We start from the raw sequence: 16,572 nt of genomic DNA, 5'->3' as shown, positions 1-16,572 counted from the left end.
TGGATTGCTCCCTTCTATCACTTCACCCCCATAACACCTCCTTAGAGATCTCATGTACTTCTCACTTGTACATCTGTGCTTTCCCTAAGATAAGAGAAGAAAAATATGTTTTAAAGGGGGCTGTTAAATCTAAGTCGAAGAGCCATTCTTGTCTCCACTTTGGAAACTGAGTGTCAGGATCCTTGTGATTTTTATTTAAGGCTCTTTACTTTATTTTTTAAGCTAGTTGTTTATATAGTAAGTATTAACAGGTTTACAAATCCTTACCATGCAAATATCAGAAACAAATCAATCATTACAACAATAATTGTTAAAGAGAAATTATATAGTAATATAGTCATCAAAATTAGCAGGGTGTCACCATATTACTGAGGAAGGATCATATGACATGTCATTTCTAAAGGTTTTATTAAATTTAATTAAATTTCTGCTTACACAGTCAGACAAAATACTGTTTGTTAAACATACTTAAAAATTGTTATGACTTGATGATATGTTTTTTCATGGATTCTCTCATTTCAAAGCAGAGTAGATTAAGGAGCACCAGGAAACTTTTCATATACAGTTTCAGGACAGTTAGGATATATCTACACAGCAGAATTATTCTGGAATAATTGTCATTATTCTGAAATAACAAAGAGCACATCTACACAGCAAGACATTACTTCGAAATAATGTCTAGCTGAAGGACTTCTTACTCCAGCTCCTGTAACCCTCATTTCACAAGGAGTAAAGGAAGTCGGAGGAAGAGTGTTCTTCCTTTGACTTCCTGCTGTGTAGCGCCAAAAGCCAAATTAAGCTATTTCAACTTCAGCTACACAAATGACGTAGCTGAAGGTATTTAACTTAATTAGACTTTTGCCCTGCTGTACAGATGTGCCCTTGGTGTGAAGCAGCCAAGAATGCTGTAGATTTACACCAGAGCTAGCCCACACTAATTGTTCATCTGAGAACACTTTGTATGAGTCCTGGGCAAATTCTGCAGGCTGTACCTGGAGGAGGAGCCAGAGAGCTAATTGAAAGCAGGCTCACCTGGGCAGGAACAGCTGAGGCCTACGAAGTCAGGGAGCTAACAACAGAAGGAGACTACTGATGGGAAAGGTCAGCCACTCCTTTGGAAGAAGTGTTTGGAGGCTGCAGAGGTATGCAAGCTGCACCAGTGCCAATAAAGAGATAGGAAGTAGGAATAAGAGATCCTCCGGAAAAGGCTTTATTTTCTGGAGAATCACGTCTAGACTGGCGCTTTTCTCCGGCTTATCCCCAAGCCGGAAAAAAGAGGCAGCTATGTTAATGCAAATACCACGGGGGATATTTAAATCCCCCGCGGATTTGCCTATTCCAAAGTGCTACATTAGCATCCCTTTTCCGGAAGGGATGCCAGTGTAGACACAGCCTGTAGGAGCATCTACACTTCACCCATAGTTCAAAATAAGTTACGCAATTTGAGCTATGCAAATTGTATAGCTTATTTCGAGTCAATTTAGAAATAGCTTATTTCATAATTTGGTGCTGTCTACACTGTCTACAGGGACATCAGAATAGTAAGACCAATATATTTAAAAATAATAGGCTTGCTGTTAAGATGTGGGATAGCTATTTTGTGATACCGCCAGCATCCCGAAATAGCATTGCAGTGGTGACATAGCCTTTGAGTGACAGGGTCAGCGACCAAATGTGTTGTCTTCTATAGTCTGGTGCTTTGCATGCCCAGCTGGCAAGAGGGAAACCAAAAGTCTAATCAACCTGGTTTGATTATTTTCTTTTGATTTAGTATTTGTATCTACTTTGTAGCTGTGGGGAGTGATGGAACTTGATGAGTTAAGATCCTTTTTCACACCTTCACACCCTCAGGTTTACCTCTTCATTGACTTTTTATTAACTTTTATTTCTATCAACCAGCTTCTCGTTCTTTTCATTTTACTTAGTAAATATAAATAGTAATGCTAACATAACTCATGTTAGATATAGTTTTTTTTTAAAGAATGCATCTGTTGGAGCTTAGTGTCTGAAATATAATTAACACCATAGATTATGATTTCAGATTATTGATTTATTCTCCAATGATCTCTTACTAACCCAAAATGACTCATCTCTTTATACTCTAGAGTTCTTTTCAATATTTAAAACATGTGCTGCTACAAAGTTGGACCGGAGGTGGGGAATCAATGGACCTTCTCCTAGTTGGAAATATGATTGAGGTTAGAGTACAGATGTTATATAAAAATGTTTACAGTAATTAGTAAAAAATTTATCATATAGATGGTAATAATGCAATGCAGTTCAGGCCTCTTTGTATATTTGTCATTTTCTTACTTCTTTTTATGTTCTGGCCTCTCATTCCTCAGGGAGTAGATTAGAGATTTGAGTAATTCCCTCACACTCTATAGCCATCTAACCATATTTTAATAGGCTGGCTGAGCAGCTGTTTATTAAGAAGAGGTAGCGCTAATGAGTTTGTATCAATTGCTCTACTTATCAGTCCTATTGCTTCTGAGCAGTACAGACTGAACCTCTCTAATCCAGTTTTCTCTGGTCTGGCAACATTGCTGGTCCAGCATGAGTTTAGTTAGCTGGATAACCACTTATCACATGTGTGGCCAAGTTTCTCACAGTCCCATAAAGTTTGTTTACAGTCGCTAGTCCTGGCTCTCAGTTTTCTGTGATATTATTTAACTGTAATATACCCCTAAATGTTTTCTAAAAGCCTAGTAAGCGGTGGAAGTGTTGGTAATGGACAATATTGACCTCCCATTATTTGGCATATTCTCTGGTTCAGTACCAGCCAGGTCCCAAGGGTGCTGGACTAGAGAGTTTCAACCTGAAGTAGAATCTCTTGTGCTTTGTGAATTTTAAAGACTGAACCCTCATACAATGCTTTGAAAAATTAGTGGAGATAATAATGAGCAACTTGGAGAAATATTGGAAAATGAGTTAAAAGAGAGAAGATCTGATGAATGGGAGCTCCGTAGGGTTGAAGGTTGCTTAAAACCTTTTGGGATCAAGTTGAAAGAGGAATCAAAAGCGAAAACCATATAATTAAAATTCTGCCTAGGAAAAAGACTGAGAAGTAATCACATGTGCTAGAAGCTAATTATATTGCCTAATATGGCTCTTTCCCAAATACTGTAGCCCCTTTAGAAGTCCAATTTGTATTGCATACCTCAAGTTTCACTTTACCTAAACTGCTTGCTTACAAATCAGACATAAAAAGTAAAGTGTCACAGTACACTATTAAAAATTGCTGAATTTCTCACTTTACCCATAATTATTATAAATTGATTTGAATATAAATATTTTACTTGCATTTCACTGTAAAACAGAGCAATATATATAGCAATTGTGTGTGAAATATTAGTTTGTACTGACTTCTTTAGTAATTTGTATGTAGCCTATTGGAAAATTAGGCAAATATCTAGTTGAGCTGATGTACCCCCGGGGAGACCTTTGTGTACCCCCAGGTGAAGGCATACCTTGGTAGAGAACCACTGCACTAATGCATCTGTGGGTGATAGCCAGATACCAGAGAGTACATCTAGAGAGCAGCAGTATTTCAGGTTACATCCAGTATCCCGAAATAACTTTTTCTGCATCTTAACCGTACACCCATCATTTCGAAATGAAATCGAAATAATGGCCTTGCTATTCCAATGTCCTGATACACCTCATTCCACAAGGATTAGGGGACTTGTTAAAATAGTCTCTCTCAAAATAAGCTTAAAATAAGCTATGCAATTTATGTTGCATAGCTTATTTCGAGCTAGCACCACTGTGTAGTTGCACCCATAGAGATGTAAGCAATCTAAGAACCTTCAATTTGTATTGAAGTAACACCTAGAGATTTTTGACCAAGACTGAGTCCCAATGTGATAAGCACTGATCAAATACATAGTAAATTGGAGTCCCCACCCAATAAAGCTAACAAATAGGTGGGTGAGACAAAGGGCAAAAGAAGAGGATACATACTGGCTTTGTAAAGAACACAGACCATAAATGTCAAAGTAGGGTAACCAAGAAAAGAATAAAACAACAAATGGTCTTTTAGCACTTTATAGACTAACAAAACATATTCTCCCCCCTTTCCTCCTTCCCTTATTTATTCTTGGACCTGGACTTCCAACACTCCTGTCATCTGAAGAAGTGGGTTGTGCCCACAGAAGCTCATGATACCATCTCCATGTTTTGTTAGTATTTAAGGTGCTACTAGACTATTTGTTGTTTTTTAAGTTTTTTCAAGAAAAGAATGTTCTGAATAAGTGCCCAGTGTTTGCTTAAACTTTTGAAATCAGGGAAGTAGAAATTGGACTCACAAAATATTTGCACCTGAAGATGTACAGTTTCTTGGGAACCAATACAAAACAAGGAGATTCGTTTACAGATAATGTCACCCAAGTGACACCTTATGTTCTCTTTAGACTATGGAGTGGAAAAGGGTTAGTGCAATCTGTATTGTGACTGCAGAATGCTTTTAAATTTGCTGACATTTCAATGGATATTTCTCCCCATAGTTTGGTCAGCTCTATGCATGGCTGAAACCTAACTCCGGTGGGAGTAATGTCATTTGGCTACTCCAAGACAGTGGTAAAGTCATGATGACTCTTAAGTCCAGTTTCAATATTACTTTCCATAATGAAAATGAAATAGTCTCCTTAGATCTTGGATATTCCTAGCATTTGACTAATTATAACTGTGGCTGCTGGACAGTGTTTTACAGCAAAATTGAATCACTGAAATGACATAATATGAAAATAAACCTACTGAAAATAGAAAGAGAGGTGCAAAAATTAACCTGTAGCAGTGAGATTTGTGGTATTTTCTTACGTTTGCAGCAATATTTAATTATCTGTTTGACCTTTGGTGCTGTTCCTCTGTTCAGAGCAGAGCAATCTACTTACTAGGTTCCTTCTTTAAAAAGTCTAAGTTGAAGATGGGTCTTTATTTAACATCTGTTCATATTCTTCAATACTTTAACAAACTTCAGCCAAGTGATCATACAGTTATGAAAGGAACTCGGACCATTTATTCTTCCACACAACATCAGTTTGATTAAAGAGCTGTAGAAATCTTTAATTTCTTTACTGAATTATATTTGGGGGATGAAATCCTCCCACTCCTCTTTAATGCTGCATAAGAAAGCTCCATATCTGGCCAGGGTAGGAGTCCCTCAATATAGGCACTGCAAAAAATGGGCATAAAGCAGCCTACTACGGCCCTCCAGTTTAAGGTCTCAATAGGTGTCAGGAAATGGGTTGCAGCACACAGCAGGGCAGAGATTCCAGGCAGCTGGGGGAGGCTGCTGTTATTTCAACAAGCCTTAGGAGCTCCCTACAAAGGTTCAATGCTATATATTTTGAAAGGCAGGTATTATTTGGTTGTGATTGGTCACATGGTATTGGTTTTTCCATAGATCTTTAAACCAAGATGGAGGTCAAAGTAGGCATCTGGGGCTATGAATTATGAATGAAGTTGTAGAAAGCATAGTAAGGACAGGAAAGTTTTGACCATTTTAAAAATAGAAGCCTTTTCCTTTCAGGGTCACACAGACCTCTCTCAAAACATCAGCCCTAGAAAACCTATGCTATTGTAAAATATATTGGCTGGAAACAGACTTTAGATTTCATTTCTTGCCATCGCACTCATACAAAATAATTTCATGTGCATATATAGTACTGGTTGTATAAGGTGTCTTCAAATCCATCTCAGACACACCCTCTTCTGAAGTTAGTAGAGTTTTAGTAGCGGAAATGTAGTGTAGAGGGTATCAGAATAAGGTCCTCTCTCCAAGCAGCTAAGAGAAATCCTGCATTGAAATTGATATCCAAATGCCCACTGACTTCAAATATAAGGATAAGGGCCTTAAAAATATTAAAAATAAGAACTTGGACTTTTTCTCCATTTGTCAGCAAACCTGGAGTAAACCTATCATGTAAAATAAATAGCCCTCTCTGTCTTTCAATGAATGTAACCATATGTATCTCTAATATATAGTATATTAATCATGCTACTTAGGCATGTGGGGCTGGAGGACAGAATCATAGAATCATAGAATACTAGGACTGAAAGGGACCTTGAGAGATCATCGAGTCCAGTCCCCTGCCCTCATGGCAGGACCAAATACTGTCTAGACCATCCCTGACAGACATTTATCTAACCTACTCTTAAATATCTCCACAGATGGAGATTCCACAACCTCTCTAGGCAATTTATTCTAGTGTTTGACTACCCTGACATTTAGGAACTTTTCCCTGATGTCCAACCTAAACCTCCCTTGCTGCAGTTAAAGCCCATTGCTTCTTGTTCTATCCCCAGGGCCAAGATGAACAAGAAATAATATGCTTAATCAGTACACAGGATAAAAGTTATAGAAAAACAAAACTCGGTGTTCTGAAAGCATTGCTTTGCATAGGAGTATATTTGTTTTATGTTCAAATGATATTTCAGAAAGCCTAACTCTAGCAGGAGTGTTACTCCTAATCACCTTCACATAGTATCAGTGATGGCAGTAAATCCTGTGAGCATATACAGCACTCACTGAATTTCAGTACATTTTCTTGCTGCAGACTCTAATATGAGAGAGGTTTCTTACAGAAGCCTCTCTCAGGCTCTGTCAAATTGAATAAGAATCTTAGTACAAAACTGTAACTAAACATATTTTATCTAATGTAACAGTGTCTGCTGGCAGCAGGAATGCTAAGATACTTTCAAGGCCTCTGCTGACTCCTAAAGGCCTTGGGGAATTATAGAGAAATTATTTCAGGAAAATCTCCCTACTCCCACTATTACAGGACATTTTTGTGATGTATTTCATAATGTGCCTGAGATTACAGGGATGACTTGTCTTCTATGGGGTGAAAATGTATAGTCGAAATTGGGGGCAAGCCAGTGTAGCCCCACAACATACAGCTTTGACTAGAATCACAATGGCTTGCCAGAGCAAATACCTGATCAAACTCAATTGCAAAATTCCCATTGACTTTGCAGGATGCAATATCTGACCCTTGATGTAGCCATTACAAGTAAAAATATAACCAATCTGCTATCTTGTATTCATTGTGGAACCCAAATCCTAATGTTGTGACTTGTTCAATTTAAATGAATAGGATTACTGCAGTGAGCAAGGACTACAGGATTTTGTCCTTTATTTGTAGTCAAGTCAAAGGCTTGAATCCAATGTAGCATATTATGTGATAGGGACCTTGAAGAAAGCAAATAGCTTTTGTAAAACCTGGGCATTAGTAAAAATCAGTAAAAGCTGAAAACAAAATGCCCTATCTGTAGCCAATGAGCTATAGGAAGGTCTAGATGAACCCAGTTCCCACCACTTCTCCACATCAGATACGGTAGGGCAAAATAGGGTCACCCACATCCCAGCTGAATACTCCAACTCCTGGGTAAGACTTATAAGAGAGACTTACTTTTATCAAAATGCTAGGAAGTTTAAATGGCATTATAAACATTTCATTTTTTTCAGTCCAGTCTGAAGTATATAGTGAACGTGACATGAATTTGCAAATAAATTATTTTTTCATTTAAACTATGTCTAAAATATTGTACCCAGCTCTACCTCAGAGTTCTTGGTTGAGTAACAAAAGTCTCTATTTCCTATTCTGCCTCTTCATTTCAGGCAAAAATATAGTATTGCCCTTATTTTATCGTGGGTCAGAGTACTGATCACACATCATTATCAGCTTTTCCAGTGTTGCAAGCATTATTTCTGGCAACAATGTCTCACTCACTCCTTCTTCTTTCCCAGCACTGAGTGAAAAAGCTTTAATTTTTTTTCTCATCTTTATCCCCCATTGCCAGCAGTGTATAGTCTCAATTCTTCTTTCACTGTTTCCATGCTTTCATAAGGATTTTTGTCTGGAAATTCAGCATTTCCCATGGTCTGAGTACCTCCATGCCTCCTGACTAATTTTTTAGGTACTGAATTCTTTTCCTGTTAATCATACTCTTTTTTTCTTTCTGTGGGTCTCACTAAACTGACTGCTGCCATGTTCATGTCCCATTTGCTGGCTAGTACCATAAAAGGGCTACTAAACTGGAATCTTTATTAGAGAATTATTTTTAGGGATACAGTGCTTCTTGGTGCCTCCTCCAAATTCCTCCCTGCTACAACCTGCGCTCCTCCCTCCATGTTCCAGGCAGATTGGTATGCAGACCAGGAGATCACTGTACCCTCCAGAGAAACCATGCTGTCCTTTTTGGTATAAAAGTAGCACTTGATTTGTTGACAAATTATTGACTCGGGAAGGATGTGTGAAATACATCCCTTCAGAACAGATATAAGGACCCATATCCACACCAAATCACTAACACTGAGCTTAGTTTATCTGCATGCATCTTGCAGAGAATGAAGGAGGTTGTTCATTCAGCAAGATGGCCATATATTATAGGGTAATCTCCAGAAACGGCATAAAATGTGTCATCTGTTCCATAACATTAAGGAGCTAATGGTGATGGCTGATCTCTCTGACTCCTCTGTTCATAACTGAGACCAATGTGGTGCATGCGGTATGGGGTGGTTCCTTTTTTTGCTGGCCTGTGACAGTGTCAGCCGATGGTGCCTACTCCATACCAGACTTAAGAAGAGTGAAAGGCTCTGTTAACCCAGGCTTCACCCAGATGAGAACCAGGACTGTTAAGTTTTTAATTTATTATTAAATCTAGTTAGGTATGGGGCAACCTAAGCTTCTATGAAGCCAGGAAGTCAAAAATAAGAAGGGGCCACAGCGTGAAGGTCTGAAGTTTTTTTTTCTTCTGGACTTTGAGAAAGAAACCATGGTAAGAACAGAAGCCCTGGGATCTGGCCCTGAAGGAATGGCATATCCAAAGGATGGTGAAGAAGCCTCATTGAGGAAAAATAGAAAGCAACTATGGGGAACAGCCACGTTTGGGGCAGTGTTGACCTTGGCTCCTGATTGTAGGTTAGGCACAGGTTCCCCTACCAGCCACTGGGAAGTAGCATAATGTGGTCATTGGAATGGAAAACTGCCTGAGACACATCGATCATGTGACACTTTGATACCTCAGGGGAGGACTACAAGTACCCTGACCAAAGGGAGAAGATAAGAAGAAGCAGCACCCTGATTGAAGTAATAAACAGATTCCAGAAAGACCATAATGTGAGACACCAAAGGAGAGAGTGTCAGACTCTCCAGAAGGAGGCACCACAGCAATGCGCAGAGAAATCTCTTCTCCAAGGCTCAGATTCTCCCAAGCTACATTCCTTGGGCTAAAGTTCCAGAAGCTCTTTAGTAGGCTGTGTTGTGTTTGCTCTGCTCAATACAGTGATTTGATGGTAAATGTGAAAAATAGAGCACAATAATACTAGATAAAAGAGTAAAATTCTCTAAAATTATAAGAAATGTCAACACAATTGTCATGTCACCAGATCAGATGCATAATTTGTATTATGCACTATGTTGACTATACAAGGTAAAAATGCCAAATTATGTTATAGTATTTGGGAAATGTTACCATGTTTTGAGGAATAAGAAAAATGTGAGCTGATTTACAGTGTGTGTAATTGTCTTTTGAGTGGCGTATATGTTATAGTTTCAGCCATGTCAGTCCTAAGGTATTAGCGACAAGATGTGTGACATAATATCTCTTATTGGACCAACTTCTGTTAGTCCAATAAGAGATAAGCTTGTCTCTTTCACCAATAAAGATACTACCTCACCCACCTTGTCTCTTTTGAATGGTTTTAACATAAAGTTATAATGGTTGTAGGTTTTTGCATAGAATGTCCTTATCTTTGTAAAATGGCGTGAAGGATCAGAAGTGATTAAAACCCCAGTTTACAGCTCATCTTCAAACCATTAAAGATCTTCCCTAACTTTAATCTGGGGCACTAGTTCACTAACCTCTCAGGTGCAGGAGTCATCTCATGACATCAGCACTGTTTCTTCTTATGAGTTCTGACAGAAGTACATAACAAGGTATTATGGCTGCTTGCATATAAGGCTGTAGGATTCATCTATATAGTTTGGCCTTAATTCCAGTATTGCCAAACCCAAGTATGAAGAATCATTAGAAGGCCTCAGAAAATTATGAAAATTGCTTAAAAATCATGAGATTAAAAAGAATAGTTCGGGCTCTTTTAGGGTGCGCTGTGTTCATATTTGCAAGCCTTTTCTCTCCAACCATGAAGTCTAGAAAACTAAAATTTTTACTTACTCAATTGAAACCAGGACTTAGCACTTTAGGAATACATCAAATACCATAATATTCATGATACAATTATGAGCGTTGACAAAACTGCAGTTCAGAAAGTTAATAAATAGAAATGCTAGAAGTTGCGTATGTACATAAGTACCCTTCTGAGTGGGTCTTATAACATAGTCAGACACAGCTCTGGCCTAGTGGAATCAATCATACCCAATAAAACTGTTAACAATTAAGGTGCCTCATGCAAATATCGGAATTCAAATCTTTGAGTGGAGCCAAATGTATCTGATTTTAAAATCAATCTTATCTGATATGAAATTGTGGTGACAAGGTCAGTGAAAGTATTTGTAATTGAATTTTAAGTCAAGTCATCTCATTTGGTATGCTTACTTTCCTTCCTGCACTTTTGTCTGTCAACTGGAATGCTCATGAGATCTCTTATAATTCAATGATTTGTGCTTCAGAGTCACATGCAAGTATTGTTTAACTAGCACACAAGAAAATTGCTCAAAATATTTTATTAATAAGGCTGGAAATACTTATGTGAAGATTCATTACAAAATTCCTTTTGTTTTCATGCTGGCACTAGGAAACTGATTAGTTTCTTTGGTCAAAACTAAAACATACCTGAAAAATGTACTGAGCCAAATTCAATCCCACAGTAACTTCACTGAGATCAATGGTCTAAATGCGTCCTTTGTGTAACTCCATTAGTACCTATTTAGAGCTGTAATTCAAATTTGCCAGAACTGTGTGGGAACCAGTAGTATTTTGAATGGAAATGTTCGTTTCATATGAAGGGTCTTTCCTCATACTTATGTTAAATGGAAATCAGTCATTTTATTTTTAATAATAGATAATGTCTCAAGTCAGTTTTAGTTAGAGAATGTATAGTATTACTCTATCTAACTCGTATATCAAATGGATTTCTACACTCAGAAATAAAGCCTTAATTGGAATTGCTTAAACACTTGCCAAGATGTTACTCCAGACAATCTTCTTGTCAACATTTATGACTTTAAAAAATGAGGAGTTCAGAATAAATTGTCTCCATCTTTCTGTCTCTTTTAGTCTGTAGGCTTTTGTGGGCAGGAACTCATTTCATTTTGTTGTCTCCTTTGAAAGTGCTTTTCAAATAAATGAAGTTCTAATGGGAAATAATATTTTATGGCCCAATTTTTGCTTTGGAAACCCTCAAAATGATTTATTGGGGATAGTTTGTGTAAATGTACATGGGCATCTATAATGGAGTGAAGATATCAATGAATTCAGCTCATAGAAGTCAGTTCAGAAATATACTTTCAATGTTAACATTAATGCTCTTGAGCAGTGGGGCCCCAAATGATCAGGATAATGTTGCCCCTTTATTATTCTACATGTGCTCCCTCCCCTGCAAGCCAGGACTGGGAGAGGAGCAGCAGCTCTTTGGAGGCAGATTTGGACAGTGGTGAGAGTCCAAGGCTGAGGCCACAGCTGGGGCCAAGAGCATAGCCCTGGCAGGCAGCCAGAGCCCTGGGCATAGGGGAAACCTGGGACCAGAAACAGAGTTAGTTGGTATTTCTTCTCTTGGCTCAGACCCCAGACTGCCCTCCACCCCCAAAATGGTCCTCCCTAGAGACCCCTGCTCCTGAGAATAAGTAAAAAATATTCTCATTTAATATATTTTAGGGTAGGCCCTCATTATGCTAGGCATCTTCCAGACATTCAAAAAGGATTATTCATATTCTGAGGCGCTCAAAGTCTAAGGGGAGATAGACAACTAGAAGTTAGGGGAAGGAAGTAACAAATAGGGATTTTGTTTGTCATCTGGGTTCACCACAGACAGAAAGGCAGATGTAGGTCTTTAAGAAGAGCTAATACATGGACTGAAGGGATCCTACAGATGAAATCAGGGAGGTTTTACCATGCATAGGAGGCTGTGTGGAAGAAGACATGGAAGTGCTTATATCAGGATGGGGAACCTAAGGCCCAGGGGCCAGATATGATCTCCAGCTTTCCTGGAACTGGCCCCTGGGGATCCGGGCTCCTCCTCCCTCAGCACTGAGGTACTCCAGCCCCTGTTGCTCCATGCCCGACTGATTTTTCTGTGGGTCAGTGGCCCTGACCCAAAAAAGGTTCCCCATCTCAGCTTATATAATACATCTAAACCATGTTTCATGAATAAATATTTCCTTATATTTGTTTTAAACCTGCTGCATGTTAATTTTGTCAGGTCACCCCTAGTTCTTATGGTGGTTACCCTTTTATATAACCATTCAATATTCACTTTTTCCACACTATTCACCGGGTCTTTATCGTATCCCCCTTATTAGTCTCTCTTCTGAGCTGACTAGTCCCTGTTCTTTTGTTCTCTCGTTGTATGGAAGCTGTTCCATATCGCCAATTTTGTTTCCCTTTTTCCATTTCTAATATATTGTATTTGAGATGGAATGGCCAGAATTGCATGCACTATAGCAGCATTACGATATTTTATTATTTTAGACCCCTTTTGTATATATGGTTGGGCTGATTTTTTCCCAGTGTGCTTTGCTTTGCACTCTTCAGCATTTTAAAGACATGCCTGAAGCCAGTGGGTGTGTACTTGAGTATGTGCCCTGCACAGTTCTCTCTGCAGCCCAGGCTGTGCATCCTTTAACTATATTGCTAAAAGCAGCATACAGTGTTCTGCTACCTCTCCACTGCTGCAATCTTTTCTCCAGCACAGGGAAAGGCTTCATCAGTGGGGAACATTTGGAGGGAGAAGTCAATGGGGAAAAGTTCCAGAAGCTCCCTGCTGCAAGGAGAACCTGAAGCCATGAGGAAAGGCTCCTGCATCAGGAAAGCAGTGGGGAAAGCCTATGCTGGCTCCCCACTCCTGAAGCCATCCCCCGCTGCCTCACTCTGCTAGAGTCTTTTATGATGTACATAGCTATACACCACTGTGTGAATGCAGCATAAAGTTACACATCGCCTTCATGCCACCAGCAGTCATTGTGCAGTGCAGATGTTGCCTATGAGAATGTAGACTAGACAAACCAGTTTAGATTGCCTAGCCATCTCACTCTCCAACAGGTTTTGAAGCATCTTTAGAAACAAACTGCCTTATGTACTCATCCATGTATGCCTTGAGCTGCTAGTTGGGATGAGGACGAGAGCCTGAAATGTCATCAGAAAGCTCTATTCTTGTGAAATGTCCACCCTAATTGCTCAAACTCAAGTGGTTTGAATATTTTGCTCACTCCAACTCTAGACCCTTGGAAATATAACTATTCAAGAAGTTGTTCCATACCTGTTAACAAGATATCTTCTTGTTCTTTCTGAATATCACAATAGAGTGTGCTTAGAAAACAGCGCTACTGGATTCAACTGTTTGCCTGTAAAATTCATTTCCCAGAGCAATATAGATTTTTAGTGTAAATTTTAATCCTAAAGTGATGGCTTTCTTCACTTAAATCATTATGAAACAGGAGTACTTATAAAGAGTATTTATCTTTAAGTGGGAGACATAGAAATTCTTAGGAACATTGCTCAATTCCTCTCTATTACAGAGCTCTTTATGGAATTGCTTAAACTGATAGGGTATGTCTACACTACAAAGTTAATTCAAACTAACAGACGTTAGTTTGAATTAACTTTGATAGGCGCTACATTAGCTCTCCGCTAGTTTGAACTTAATTCGAACTAGCGGAGCGCTTAATTCGAACTAGGTAAACCTTATTCTACGAGGACTAACGCCTAGTTCAAATTAGCTAGTTTTAATTAAGGGCTGTGTAGCCACTTAATTCGAACTAGTGGGAGGCTAACCCTTCCCAGCTTTCCCTGGTGGCCACTCTGGCCAACACCAGGGAAACTTGTCTGCCCCCCTCCCGGCCCCAGAGCCCTTAAAGAGCCACGGGCTGGCTACACAGTTTGTGCCAGTTGTAAGCCTGCCAGCACCCAGCCAGCAGACCCTGAACCTGGCACTCCATGAGCCAGCCACCCAATGCTGCCCAGCCCTCCCCCTCTTCCCAGGACCAGCCTGGCGGCTCCCAGGAGCCTGCTCGGGGCCACAAGAGGCGGGCGCCCACTTGGTCTAGTGCGGAGATCGTGGACCTCATTGAGGTTTGGGGGGAAGCCTCCAATGTCCACGATCTCTGCACTAGCCACAGGAACGCGGCTGTCTACGGCCACATGGCTGACAGCCTGGCCGCCAGAGGCCACCAGCGGACCCGGGAGCAGGTCCACTGCAAAATAAAGGACCTGCGGCAGTCCTACTCCTGGGCCTGCCTGCCAGGGGCTGACCCGGAGGCCTGCCCCCACTTTCAGGCCCTGGACCGCATTCTGGGGGCTCATGCCGTCCATGCCCCCGGGTGGTCATCGACTCCGGGGCAGAGGGACCCGTCCTGGACACCGAGGAGGAGGAGCCAGAGGACGCCGCAAGCCAGGAGCCTGCCGGGAGCCTGCCCAGGACCCAGGACCCCTGAGGAACCCCACAGACCACATCGCCTGTGTCGTCCGAGGCCAGGGAGGGCTCCATTTGTGAGTACCATCATGCTCCCCTTATGTGTATGGGGGGGGTGGAAGGGGAGGGAGCCCAGGGACCATGCGCCTGGGCCTTACCCACCATGGAGCAGCAGCTGGGTGTCATGCAGGGGCCTTGGCCTTGCAGAGGGGGGCTGGGTTTCACCCACCTTGTCCCCAGGGAGAACTGACCGCTGCTCTTGTTTCACCACAGCCGCAGCACCTGGGACTGCAGGGCGCACCATCCGCCTGCAACAGCCACCCTCACCCAGGCCAGCAGGCTTGCCAGGAATGAGGAGGACTACCAGCAGTGGCACCTCCGGTTCATGGAGCAGCTGCTCCGCAACCAGGAGCACTGGGTCTGGGAGGACCTTCGGCTGCACCAGCAGAGTGTGGATGTGCTGGAGGAGCAGGGCCGTGGCCTCAGAGGCCACCTCCAGACCCTGGTGGACCGGTTCCTGCCTCCTCCTGTGGCTGCCCCAGCTCTCGCTCCTCCTCCCACCCCAGCTGCCTCTGCTCCCTCTGCTGCCCCTGCTCCCTCTCCCGCTTCCTCTGCACCCCCATCCCTCCTGCCCCACCCTCCACACCCGCTTCCCCCCGAGGTCCCCGCACCCACAGTGTTGCGAGACAGGAGAGCCAGCCAGACCCACAAGCCTGAGCTTTCCCTTCCCTTCCTCCCCTTCCACTCCCTTCCAGCTACCTCCTCCCAGGTTTCCCCCTTCCCTCTCCCACCCTCACTCCTCCCTCTCCCCACCCCAGTTATGTAAAATAAAGAGAGGTTTTTTTGCCAAAACAGGTGTCTTTATTTGACATTAGGAAGGGAGGTTAGGAAGGGGGAAGGGGGGGAGGGTGGAAGAAGGCCCCAGTGGGGCATGCAGTCCTCCTCCTCCACCTGGAAGCTTTCCCGCAGGGCTTCCCGGATCCAGACGGCCCCCCGCTGGGCTTCCCAGACAGCGGCTGAGCGTACTGGCCGGCCATGCAGTCAGCCTCAGCCATCCAGGCTGGCAGGAAAGCTTCCCCCTTCCTCTCGCACAAATTGTGCAGCACACAACATGCTGCCACCACGGGAGGGATGTTGTGCTTGGCGAGGTCGAGGCGGGTGAGGAGGCACCTAAATCGGGCTTTCAGTCGCCCAAAGGCCCCCTCAATGATGATGCGGGCCCTGGTCAGCCTCACATTGAAGGCCTGGCGGGAGGGGTTGAGGTGCCCCGTGTAGGGCTTCATGAGCCAGGGCTGTAGGGGATAGGCCGCATCCCTCACCAGGCAGACGGGCATGTCCACGTCCCCGACCCTGATGTGGCGGTCAGGGAAGAAGGTCCCGGCGTGCAGCCTCTGGCACACAGAGGAGTTCCGGTACACCCGTGCGTCATGTGCCTTGCCGGACCAGCCCACATTAATGTCCATGAACTGTCCCCGGTGGTCACACACGGCCTGCAGGAGGACGGAGAAGTACCCCTTGCGGTTCACATACTCGGAGGCCTGGTGTTTCTGGGCACGGATGGGGATGTGCGTCCCGTCAATGGCCCCCCTGCAGTTGGGGAAGCCAAGGGCGCCGGACCTCGGCGTCCGGGTCGGCAAGGCAGACCACCCTGCGGAGCAGCATCCGGTTGATGGCCTTGACCACCTGCGGAGAGACACAGCAAAGCGCGAATTAGTGGGGCGCCCGGGTGGCTGGGAGTGCTCGTGCCCTGGCGGCGTGTAGTACGGCTGGGAGAGACTGGCCCCTCCGGTGCGGGGTACTTTTGCCTCCTCCCCCCCCCGTCACCCTGTTTTCCCTGGGGCGGCCCATCCCCTCCTTGCTGTCCCCCTCGTCCCCGGACCAGTGGCCGGTGAGTGCCGTACCTGCATGAGCACCACTCCGACGGTGGATCTCCCCACGCCGAACTGGTTCCCGACGGATCGGTAGCTGTCCGGCGTGGAAAG

Source organism: Pelodiscus sinensis, chromosome 2 (genome assembly GCF_049634645.1).
Source record: "Pelodiscus sinensis isolate JC-2024 chromosome 2, ASM4963464v1, whole genome shotgun sequence".
In the NCBI taxonomy this organism is placed as follows: Eukaryota; Metazoa; Chordata; order Testudines; family Trionychidae; genus Pelodiscus; species Pelodiscus sinensis.
Note: the sequence above shows the minus strand (reverse complement) of the source record.